Source organism: Rhinoderma darwinii (assembly GCF_050947455.1).
Source record: "Rhinoderma darwinii isolate aRhiDar2 chromosome 3 unlocalized genomic scaffold, aRhiDar2.hap1 SUPER_3_unloc_13, whole genome shotgun sequence".
NCBI lineage: Eukaryota > Metazoa > Chordata > Amphibia > Anura > Rhinodermatidae > Rhinoderma > Rhinoderma darwinii.
Window position 1 is genome coordinate 774,216 of NW_027461738.1, and position 12,928 is coordinate 787,143.

Consider the following 12,928-nt stretch of genomic DNA (forward strand, 5'->3'; position numbering starts at 1 on the left):
TATAGACCAGTAAGCTTAACATCCATTGTGGGAAAAACTTTTGAAGAGCTCTTAAAGGGACTCTGTTACCAGTTTATCAGGTCCCTAACTCCTAACTAGTCTAATAGGTGTTTTGCTGCTGATAACTACAGGGTGATTTGTAGTAAAAAAATGTTTATTATTTGCAAAGTTATGAGCATTTTCTAAATATGTAATTTAGCCTTTATTAGACATCTGGGAGGTAACAGCAGCAATTTTCCTGAGGTGGAGCTGACTCTTAGCATCTGATGCTGTCCTATCAGCATGAAGCTGCTTCACACACATTGTGAAACTCAAGCTACAGGGAAGGGGGATCAATTCAAACAGCCATATCTCGGGCTGTGGGCCACCTAAAAAAGCAGATTTGGTGGCATTTGAAAGACTGGATTCTACTCTTTCATAAGACACCAAAATCACAGTTCTAGCTGTGACAGAACCGAAGATATCACCTGTTGAAAACACAGTCGGGAATGGACGCAGTGTACTATATGATCACACTGTGTTGCTGGACAGGGAAGGGGGAGAAGTTGTATGCTGATTGGACAGCGTCATACAGAAAACATTAGCTGCCCAGAGTAAAAAGGAGTCATCTCCTATTTGGCTATTAGAGCTACATTAGTATATATAAATAAATGCTCATAACTTTGCAAATAAACGTTTTTAAAACAAAAAACAACAAATCACACTGTAGTTATCAGCATCATAGCGCCTATTAGGCTAGTTAGGAAATTGGGAATTGATAAACTGGTGACAGAGTCCATTTAAGGGACTATATACAGGAGTATTTGACAGAAAATAGTATTATAATTGACAGCAAGCAGAGATTTACTAAGGGCAGAAGTTGTCCAACCAACCTGATTTGTATTTATCAAGAGAAAAATAAAAGTCTGGACAAATGCTCTGAACTGAGCTGTGCGGTAGGACACCGTGAGAAGAAAAGTGCTTTGGTGCTGTGGCTTAGTTGGTTAAAGTGCCTGTCTAGTAAACAGGAGATCCTGAGTTCAATTCTCAGCAGTGCCTTGCTATCAGTTGCTTTAGTTTATTCACTTGTTTATTATTTAAGTTTACATAACTAAAGTATATGATGAATCAAATTCTTTATAGGCGATTAAAAATCTATCGGGTTTTTCATTGGTGACAGAGACCCCATGAATGTCATTGAGTATTCTATAAGTAGTAAGTTCAATACAAAGTAATTATAGACCAGTAAGCTTAACATCCATTGTGGGAAAAACTTTTGAAGAGCTCTTAAAGGGACTCTGTTACCAGTTTATCAGGTCCCTAACTCCTAACTAGTCTAATAGGTGCTTTGCTGCTGATAACTACAGGGTGATTTGTAGTAAAAAAAATGTTTATTATTTGCAAAGTTATGAGCATTTTCTAAATATGTAATTTAGCCTTTATTAGACATCTGGGAGGTAACAGCAGCAATTTTCCTGAGGTGGAGCTGACTCTTAGCATCTGATGCTGTCCTATCAGCATGAAGCTGCTTCACACACATTGTGAAACTCAAGCTACAGGGAAGGGGGATCAATTCAAACAGCCATATCTCGGGCTGTGGGCCACCTAAAAAAGCAGATTTGGTGGCATTTGAAAGACTGGATTCTACTCTTTCATAAGACACCAAAATCACAGTTCTAGCTGTGACAGAACCGAAGATATCACCTGTTGAAAACACAGTCGGGAATGGACGCAGTGTACTATATGATCACACTGTGTTGCTGGACAGGGAAGGGGGAGAAGTTGTATGCTGATTGGACAGCGTCATACAGAAAACATTAGCTGCCCAGAGTAAAAAGGAGTCATCTCCTATTTGGCTATTAGAGCTACATTAGTATATATAAATAAATGCTCATAACTTTGCAAATAAACGTTTTTAAAACAAAAAACAACAAATCACACTGTAGTTATCAGCATCATAGCGCCTATTAGGCTAGTTAGGAAATTGGGAATTGATAAACTGGTGACAGAGTCCATTTAAGGGACTATATACAGGAGTATTTGACAGAAAATAGTATTATAATTGACAGCAAGCAGAGATTTACTAAGGGCAGAAGTTGTCCAACCAACCTGATTTGTATTTATCAAGAGAAAAATAAAAGTCTGGACAAATGGGATGCTGTAGTTATAGTGATTTATACTCTAAATATTGCTCGCTTTTCAGAGTTGTAAGCCAGGGGCACAGCTGGAACCACTATTATTAATGTAATTAATCAGTGACAAAGAGGATGGAATTAAAATAACTCTTTCTATCGGTGACAAACTTTAATATGTTTCTGGAAGTTCTCTTCTTAAAATAGAACGTTGTGAACAGGACTTGAACCTGTGCAGGGAGACCCCATTGGATTTCGAATCCAACGCCTTAACCACTCGGCCATCACAACTTATGTACCCTGACTGTTAAGACTTCTGGCAACTACACCTAAGGGGCTAGCCTAAAATTTGAGATCAGTCTTTTGCTCTGAACTGAGCTGTGTGGTAGGACACCGTGAGAAGAAAAGTGCTTTGGTGCTGTGGCTTAGTTGGTTAAAGTGCCTGTCTAGTAAACAGGAGATCCTGAGTTCAATTCTCAGCAGTGCCTTGCTGTCAGTTGCTTTAGTTTATTCACTTGTTTATTATTTAAGTTTACATAACGAAAGTATATGATGAATCAAATTCTTTATAGGCGATTAAAAATCTATCGGGTTTTTCATTGGTGACAGAGACCCCATGAATGTCATTGAGTTTTCTATAAGTAGTAAGTTCAATACAAAGTAATTATAGACCAGTAAGCTTAACATCCATTGTGGGAAAAACTTTTGAAGAGCTCTTAAAGGGACTCTGTTACCAGTTTATCAGGTCCCTAACTCCTAACTAGTCTAATAGGTGCTTTGCTGCTGATAACTACAGGGTGATTTGTAGTAAAAAAAATGTTTATTATTTGCAAAGTTATGAGCATTTTCTAAATATGTAATTTAGCCTTTATTAGACATCTGGGAGGTAACAGCAGCAATTCTCCTGAGGTGGAGCTGACTCTCAGCATCTGATGCTGTCCTATCAGCATGAAGCTGCTTCACACACATTGTGAAACTCAAGCTACAGGGAAGGGGGATCAATTCAAACAGCCATATCTCGGGCTGTGGGCCACCTAAAAAAGCAGATTTGGTGGCATTTGAAAGACTGGATTCTACTCTTTCATAAGACACCAAAATCACAGTTCTAGCTGTGACAGAACCGAAGATATCACCTGTTGAAAACACAGTCGGGAATGGACGCAGTGTACTATATGATCACACTGTGTTGCTGGACAGGGAAGGGGGAGAAGTTGTATGCTGATTGGACAGCGTCATACAGAAAACATTAGCTGCCCAGAGTAAAAAGGAGTCATCTCCTATTTGGCTATTAGAGCTACATTAGTATATATAAATAAATGCTCATAACTTTGCAAATAAACGTTTTTAAAACAAAAAACAACAAATCACACTGTAGTTATCAGCATCATAGCGCCTATTAGGCTAGTTAGGAAATTGGGAATTGATAAACTGGTGACAGAGTCCATTTAAGGGACTATATACAGGAGTATTTGACAGAAAATAGTATTATAATTGACAGCAAGCAGAGATTTACTAAGGGCAGAAGTTGTCCAACCAACCTGATTTGTATTTATCAAGAGAAAAATAAAAGTCTGGACAAATGCTCTGAACTGAGCTGTGCGGTAGGACACCGTGAGAAGAAAAGTGCTTTGGTGCTGTGGCTTAGTTGGTTAAAGTGCCTGTCTAGTAAACAGGAGATCCTGAGTTCAATTCTCAGCAGTGCCTTGCTATCAGTTGCTTTAGTTTATTCACTTGTTTATTATTTAAGTTTACATAACTAAAGTATATGATGAATCAAATTCTTTATAGGCGATTAAAAATCTATTGGGTTTTTCATTGGTGACAGAGACCCCATGAATGTCATTGAGTATTCTATAAGTAGTAAGTTCAATACAAAGTAATTATAGACCAGTAAGCTTAACATCCATTGTGGGAAAAACTTTTGAAGAGCTCTTAAAGGGACTCTGTTACCAGTTTATCAGGTCCCTAACTCCTAACTAGTCTAATAGGTGCTTTGCTGCTGATAACTACAGGGTGATTTGTAGTAAAAAAAATGTTTATTATTTGCAAAGTTATGAGCATTTTCTAAATATGTAATTTAGCCTTTATTAGACATCTGGGAGGTAACAGCAGCAATTCTCCTGAGGTGGAGCTGACTCTCAGCATCTGATGCTGTCCTATCAGCATGAAGCTGCTTCACACACATTGTGAAACTCAAGCTACAGGGAAGGGGGATCAATTCAAACAGCCATATCTCGGGCTGTGGGCCACCTAAAAAAGCAGATTTGGTGGCATTTGAAAGACTGGATTCTGCTCTTTCATAAGACACCAAAATCACAGTTCTAGCTGTGACAGAACCGAAGATATCACCTGTTGAAAACACAGTCGGGAATGGACGCAGTGTACTATATGATCACACTGTGTTGCTGGACAGGGAAGGGGGAGAAGTTGTATGCTGATTGGACAGCGTCATACAGAAAACATTAGCTGCCCAGAGTAAAAAGGAGTCATCTCCTATTTGGCTATTAGAGCTACATTAGTATATATAAATAAATGCTCATAACTTTGCAAATAAACGTTTTTAAAACAAAAAACAACAAATCACACTGTAGTTATCAGCATCATAGCGCCTATTAGGCTAGTTAGGAAATTGGGAATTGATAAACTGGTGACAGAGTCCATTTAAGGGACTATATACAGGAGTATTTGACAGAAAATAGTATTATAATTGACAGCAAGCAGAGATTTACTAAGGGCAGAAGTTGTCCAACCAACCTGATTTGTATTTATCAAGAGAAAAATAAAAGTCTGGACAAATGCTCTGAACTGAGCTGTGCGGTAGGACACCGTGAGAAGAAAAGTGCTTTGGTGCTGTGGCTTAGTTGGTTAAAGTGCCTGTCTAGTAAACAGGAGATCCTGAGTTCAATTCTCAGCAGTGCCTTGCTATCAGTTGCTTTAGTTTATTCACTTGTTTATTATTTAAGTTTACATAACTAAAGTATATGATGAATCAAATTCTTTATAGGCGATTAAAAATCTATTGGGTTTTTCATTGGTGACAGAGACCCCATGAATGTCATTGAGTATTCTATAAGTAGTAAGTTCAATACAAAGTAATTATAGACCAGTAAGCTTAACATCCATTGTGGGAAAAACTTTTGAAGAGCTCTTAAAGGGACTCTGTTACCAGTTTATCAGGTCCCTAACTCCTAACTAGTCTAATAGGTGCTTTGCTGCTGATAACTACAGGGTGATTTGTAGTAAAAAAAATGTTTATTATTTGCAAAGTTATGAGCATTTTCTAAATATGTAATTTAGCCTTTATTAGACATCTGGGAGGTAACAGCAGCAATTCTCCTGAGGTGGAGCTGACTCTCAGCATCTGATGCTGTCCTATCAGCATGAAGCTGCTTCACACACATTGTGAAACTCAAGCTACAGGGAAGGGGGATCAATTCAAACAGCCATATCTCGGGCTGTGGGCCACCTAAAAAAGCAGATTTGGTGGCATTTGAAAGACTGGATTCTGCTCTTTCATAAGACACCAAAATCACAGTTCTAGCTGTGACAGAACCGAAGATATCACCTGTTGAAAACACAGTCGGGAATGGACGCAGTGTACTATATGATCACACTGTGTTGCTGGACAGGGAAGGGGGAGAAGTTGTATGCTGATTGGACAGCGTCATACAGAAAACATTAGCTGCCCAGAGTAAAAAGGAGTCATCTCCTATTTGGCTATTAGAGCTACATTAGTATATATAAATAAATGCTCATAACTTTGCAAATAAACGTTTTTAAAACAAAAAACAACAAATCACACTGTAGTTATCAGCATCATAGCGCCTATTAGGCTAGTTAGGAAATTGGGAATTGATAAACTGGTGACAGAGTCCATTTAAGGGACTATATACAGGAGTATTTGACAGAAAATAGTATTATAATTGACAGCAAGCAGAGATTTACTAAGGGCAGAAGTTGTCCAACCAACCTGATTTGTATTTATCAAGAGAAAAATAAAAGTCTGGACAAATGCTCTGAACTGAGCTGTGCGGTAGGACACCGTGAGAAGAAAAGTGCTTTGGTGCTGTGGCTTAGTTGGTTAAAGTGCCTGTCTAGTAAACAGGAGATCCTGAGTTCAATTCTCAGCAGTGCCTTGCTATCAGTTGCTTTAGTTTATTCACTTGTTTATTATTTAAGTTTACATAACTAAAGTATATGATGAATCAAATTCTTTATAGGCGATTAAAAATCTATCGGGTTTTTCATTGGTGACAGAGACCCCATGAATGTCATTGAGTATTCTATAAGTAGTAAGTTCAATACAAAGTAATTATAGACCAGTAAGCTTAACATCCATTGTGGGAAAAACTTTTGAAGAGCTCTTAAAGGGACTCTGTTACCAGTTTATCAGGTCCCTAACTCCTAACTAGTCTAATAGGTGTTTTGCTGCTGATAACTACAGGGTGATTTGTAGTAAAAAAATGTTTATTATTTGCAAAGTTATGAGCATTTTCTAAATATGTAATTTAGCCTTTATTAGACATCTGGGAGGTAACAGCAGCAATTTTCCTGAGGTGGAGCTGACTCTTAGCATCTGATGCTGTCCTATCAGCATGAAGCTGCTTCACACACATTGTGAAACTCAAGCTACAGGGAAGGGGGATCAATTCAAACAGCCATATCTCGGGCTGTGGGCCACCTAAAAAAGCAGATTTGGTGGCATTTGAAAGACTGGATTCTACTCTTTCATAAGACACCAAAATCACAGTTCTAGCTGTGACAGAACCGAAGATATCACCTGTTGAAAACACAGTCGGGAATGGACGCAGTGTACTATATGATCACACTGTGTTGCTGGACAGGGAAGGGGGAGAAGTTGTATGCTGATTGGACAGCGTCATACAGAAAACATTAGCTGCCCAGAGTAAAAAGGAGTCATCTCCTATTTGGCTATTAGAGCTACATTAGTATATATAAATAAATGCTCATAACTTTGCAAATAAACGTTTTTAAAACAAAAAACAACAAATCACACTGTAGTTATCAGCATCATAGCGCCTATTAGGCTAGTTAGGAAATTGGGAATTGATAAACTGGTGACAGAGTCCATTTAAGGGACTATATACAGGAGTATTTGACAGAAAATAGTATTATAATTGACAGCAAGCAGAGATTTACTAAGGGCAGAAGTTGTCCAACCAACCTGATTTGTATTTATCAAGAGAAAAATAAAAGTCTGGACAAATGGGATGCTGTAGTTATAGTGATTTATACTCTAAATATTGCTCGCTTTTCAGAGTTGTAAGCCAGGGGCACAGCTGGAACCACTATTATTAATGTAATTAATCAGTGACAAAGAGGATGGAATTAAAATAACTCTTTCTATAGGTGACAAACTTTAATATGTTTCTGGAAGTTCTCTTCTTAAAATAGAACGTTGTGAACAGGACTTGAACCTGTGCAGGGAGACCCCATTGGATTTCGAATCCAACGCCTTAACCACTCGGCCATCACAACTTATGTACCCTGACTGTTAAGACTTCTGGCAACTACACCTAAGGGGCTAGCCTAAAATTTGAGATCAGTCTTTTGCTCTGAACTGAGCTGTGTGGTAGGACACCGTGAGAAGAAAAGTGCTTTGGTGCTGTGGCTTAGTTGGTTAAAGTGCCTGTCTAGTAAACAGGAGATCCTGAGTTCAATTCTCAGCAGTGCCTTGCTGTCAGTTGCTTTAGTTTATTCACTTGTTTATTATTTAAGTTTACATAACGAAAGTATATGATGAATCAAATTCTTTATAGGCGATTAAAAATCTATCGGGTTTTTCATTGGTGACAGAGACCCCATGAATGTCATTGAGTTTTCTATAAGTAGTAAGTTCAATACAAAGTAATTATAGACCAGTAAGCTTAACATCCATTGTGGGAAAAACTTTTGAAGAGCTCTTAAAGGGACTCTGTTACCAGTTTATCAGGTCCCTAACTCCTAACTAGTCTAATAGGTGCTTTGCTGCTGATAACTACAGGGTGATTTGTAGTAAAAAAAATGTTTATTATTTGCAAAGTTATGAGCATTTTCTAAATATGTAATTTAGCCTTTATTAGACATCTGGGAGGTAACAGCAGCAATTCTCCTGAGGTGGAGCTGACTCTCAGCATCTGATGCTGTCCTATCAGCATGAAGCTGCTTCACACACATTGTGAAACTCAAGCTACAGGGAAGGGGGATCAATTCAAACAGCCATATCTCGGGCTGTGGGCCACCTAAAAAAGCAGATTTGGTGGCATTTGAAAGACTGGATTCTGCTCTTTCATAAGACACCAAAATCACAGTTCTAGCTGTGACAGAACCGAAGATATCACCTGTTGAAAACACAGTCGGGAATGGACGCAGTGTACTATATGATCACACTGTGTTGCTGGACAGGGAAGGGGGAGAAGTTGTATGCTGATTGGACAGCGTCATACAGAAAACATTAGCTGCCCAGAGTAAAAAGGAGTCATCTCCTATTTGGCTATTAGAGCTACATTAGTATATATAAATAAATGCTCATAACTTTGCAAATAAACGTTTTTAAAACAAAAAACAACAAATCACACTGTAGTTATCAGCATCATAGCGCCTATTAGGCTAGTTAGGAAATTGGGAATTGATAAACTGGTGACAGAGTCCATTTAAGGGACTATATACAGGAGTATTTGACAGAAAATAGTATTATAATTGACAGCAAGCAGAGATTTACTAAGGGCAGAAGTTGTCCAACCAACCTGATTTGTATTTATCAAGAGAAAAATAAAAGTCTGGACAAATGCTCTGAACTGAGCTGTGCGGTAGGACACCGTGAGAAGAAAAGTGCTTTGGTGCTGTGGCTTAGTTGGTTAAAGTGCCTGTCTAGTAAACAGGAGATCCTGAGTTCAATTCTCAGCAGTGCCTTGCTATCAGTTGCTTTAGTTTATTCACTTGTTTATTATTTAAGTTTACATAACTAAAGTATATGATGAATCAAATTCTTTATAGGCGATTAAAAATCTATTGGGTTTTTCATTGGTGACAGAGACCCCATGAATGTCATTGAGTATTCTATAAGTAGTAAGTTCAATACAAAGTAATTATAGACCAGTAAGCTTAACATCCATTGTGGGAAAAACTTTTGAAGAGCTCTTAAAGGGACTCTGTTACCAGTTTATCAGGTCCCTAACTCCTAACTAGTCTAATAGGTGTTTTGCTGCTGATAACTACAGGGTGATTTGTAGTAAAAAAATGTTTATTATTTGCAAAGTTATGAGCATTTTCTAAATATGTAATTTAGCCTTTATTAGACATCTGGGAGGTAACAGCAGCAATTTTCCTGAGGTGGAGCTGACTCTCAGCATCTGATGCTGTCCTATCAGCATGAAGCTGCTTCACACACATTGTGAAACTCAAGCTACAGGGAAGGGGGATCAATTCAAACAGCCATATCTCGGGCTGTGGGCCACCTAAAAAAGCAGATTTGGTGGCATTTGAAAGACTGGATTCTACTCTTTCATAAGACACCAAAATCACAGTTCTAGCTGTGACAGAACCGAAGATATCACCTGTTGAAAACACAGTCGGGAATGGACGCAGTGTACTATATGATCACACTGTGTTGCTGGACAGGGAAGGGGGAGAAGTTGTATGCTGATTGGACAGCGTCATACAGAAAACATTAGCTGCCCAGAGTAAAAAGGAGTCATCTCCTATTTGGCTATTAGAGCTACATTAGTATATATAAATAAATGCTCATAACTTTGCAAATAAACGTTTTTAAAACAAAAAACAACAAATCACACTGTAGTTATCAGCATCATAGCGCCTATTAGGCTAGTTAGGAAATTGGGAATTGATAAACTGGTGACAGAGTCCATTTAAGGGACTATATACAGGAGTATTTGACAGAAAATAGTATTATAATTGACAGCAAGCAGAGATTTACTAAGGGCAGAAGTTGTCCAACCAACCTGATTTGTATTTATCAAGAGAAAAATAAAAGTCTGGACAAATGGGATGCTGTAGTTATAGTGATTTATACTCTAAATATTGCTCGCTTTTCAGAGTTGTAAGCCAGGGGCACAGCTGGAACCACTATTATTAATGTAATTAATCAGTGACAAAGAGGATGGAATTAAAATAACTCTTTCTATAGGTGACAAACTTTAATATGTTTCTGGAAGTTCTCTTCTTAAAATAGAACGTTGTGAACAGGACTTGAACCTGTGCAGGGAGACCCCATTGGATTTCGAATCCAACGCCTTAACCACTCGGCCATCACAACTTATGTACCCCGACTGTTAAGACTTCTGGCAACTACACCTAAGGGGCTAGCCTAAAATTTGAGATCAGTCTTTTGCTCTGAACTGAGCTGTGTGGTAGGACACCGTGAGAAGAAAAGTGCTTTGGTGCTGTGGCTTAGTTGGTTAAAGTGCCTGTCTAGTAAACAGGAGATCCTGAGTTCAATTCTCAGCAGTGCCTTGCTGTCAGTTGCTTTAGTTTATTCACTTGTTTATTATTTAAGTTTACATAACGAAAGTATATGATGAATCAAATTCTTTATAGGCGATTAAAAATCTATCGGGTTTTTCATTGGTGACAGAGACCCCATGAATGTCATTGAGTTTTCTATAAGTAGTAAGTTCAATACAAAGTAATTATAGACCAGTAAGCTTAACATCCATTGTGGGAAAAACTTTTGAAGAGCTCTTAAAGGGACTCTGTTACCAGTTTATCAGGTCCCTAACTCCTAACTAGTCTAATAGGTGCTTTGCTGCTGATAACTACAGGGTGATTTGTAGTAAAAAAAATGTTTATTATTTGCAAAGTTATGAGCATTTTCTAAATATGTAATTTAGCCTTTATTAGACATCTGGGAGGTAACAGCAGCAATTCTCCTGAGGTGGAGCTGACTCTCAGCATCTGATGCTGTCCTATCAGCATGAAGCTGCTTCACACACATTGTGAAACTCAAGCTACAGGGAAGGGGGATCAATTCAAACAGCCATATCTCGGGCTGTGGGCCACCTAAAAAAGCAGATTTGGTGGCATTTGAAAGACTGGATTCTACTCTTTCATAAGACACCAAAATCACAGTTCTAGCTGTGACAGAACCGAAGATATCACCTGTTGAAAACACAGTCGGGAATGGACGCAGTGTACTATATGATCACACTGTGTTGCTGGACAGGGAAGGGGGAGAAGTTGTATGCTGATTGGACAGCGTCATACAGAAAACATTAGCTGCCCAGAGTAAAAAGGAGTCATCTCCTATTTGGCTATTAGAGCTACATTAGTATATATAAATAAATGCTCATAACTTTGCAAATAAACGTTTTTAAAACAAAAAACAACAAATCACACTGTAGTTATCAGCATCATAGCGCCTATTAGGCTAGTTAGGAAATTGGGAATTGATAAACTGGTGACAGAGTCCATTTAAGGGACTATATACAGGAGTATTTGACAGAAAATAGTATTATAATTGACAGCAAGCAGAGATTTACTAAGGGCAGAAGTTGTCCAACCAACCTGATTTGTATTTATCAAGAGAAAAATAAAAGTCTGGACAAATGCTCTGAACTGAGCTGTGCGGTAGGACACCGTGAGAAGAAAAGTGCTTTGGTGCTGTGGCTTAGTTGGTTAAAGTGCCTGTCTAGTAAACAGGAGATCCTGAGTTCAATTCTCAGCAGTGCCTTGCTATCAGTTGCTTTAGTTTATTCACTTGTTTATTATTTAAGTTTACATAACTAAAGTATATGATGAATCAAATTCTTTATAGGCGATTAAAAATCTATTGGGTTTTTCATTGGTGACAGAGACCCCATGAATGTCATTGAGTATTCTATAAGTAGTAAGTTCAATACAAAGTAATTATAGACCAGTAAGCTTAACATCCATTGTGGGAAAAACTTTTGAAGAGCTCTTAAAGGGACTCTGTTACCAGTTTATCAGGTCCCTAACTCCTAACTAGTCTAATAGGTGTTTTGCTGCTGATAACTACAGGGTGATTTGTAGTAAAAAAATGTTTATTATTTGCAAAGTTATGAGCATTTTCTAAATATGTAATTTAGCCTTTATTAGACATCTGGGAGGTAACAGCAGCAATTTTCCTGAGGTGGAGCTGACTCTCAGCATCTGATGCTGTCCTATCAGCATGAAGCTGCTTCACACACATTGTGAAACTCAAGCTACAGGGAAGGGGGATCAATTCAAACAGCCATATCTCGGGCTGTGGGCCACCTAAAAAAGCAGATTTGGTGGCATTTGAAAGACTGGATTCTACTCTTTCATAAGACACCAAAATCACAGTTCTAGCTGTGACAGAACCGAAGATATCACCTGTTGAAAACACAGTCGGGAATGGACGCAGTGTACTATATGATCACACTGTGTTGCTGGACAGGGAAGGGGGAGAAGTTGTATGCTGATTGGACAGCGTCATACAGAAAACATTAGCTGCCCAGAGTAAAAAGGAGTCATCTCCTATTTGGCTATTAGAGCTACATTAGTATATATAAATAAATGCTCATAACTTTGCAAATAAACGTTTTTAAAACAAAAAACAACAAATCACACTGTAGTTATCAGCATCATAGCGCCTATTAGGCTAGTTAGGAAATTGGGAATTGATAAACTGGTGACAGAGTCCATTTAAGGGACTATATACAGGAGTATTTGACAGAAAATAGTATTATAATTGACAGCAAGCAGAGATTTACTAAGGGCAGAAGTTGTCCAACCAACCTGATTTGTATTTATCAAGAGAAAAATAAAAGTCTGGACAAATGGGATGCTGTAGTTATAGTGATTTATACTCTAAATAT

General features: G+C 38.1%; 3 non-coding genes across 3 annotated transcripts; all 3 read right to left on the reverse strand.

Moving 5' to 3' along the window:
- Nucleotides 1-2,320: 2,320 nt before the first annotated feature.
- On the reverse strand, nt 2,321-2,402 carry TRNAS-CGA (transfer RNA serine (anticodon CGA)). The gene has a single exon. It is a non-coding gene; the product is annotated as a tRNA-Ser (tRNA).
- A 5,126-nt stretch (nt 2,403-7,528) lies between these two features.
- Nucleotides 7,529-7,610, reverse strand: TRNAS-CGA (transfer RNA serine (anticodon CGA)). Its single transcript has one exon. It is a non-coding gene; the product is annotated as a tRNA-Ser (tRNA).
- Nucleotides 7,611-10,304: 2,694 nt separating this feature from the next.
- TRNAS-CGA (transfer RNA serine (anticodon CGA)) lies at nt 10,305-10,386 on the reverse strand. Its single transcript has one exon. It is a non-coding gene; the product is annotated as a tRNA-Ser (tRNA).
- Between the last annotated feature and the right edge of the window lie 2,542 nt (nt 10,387-12,928).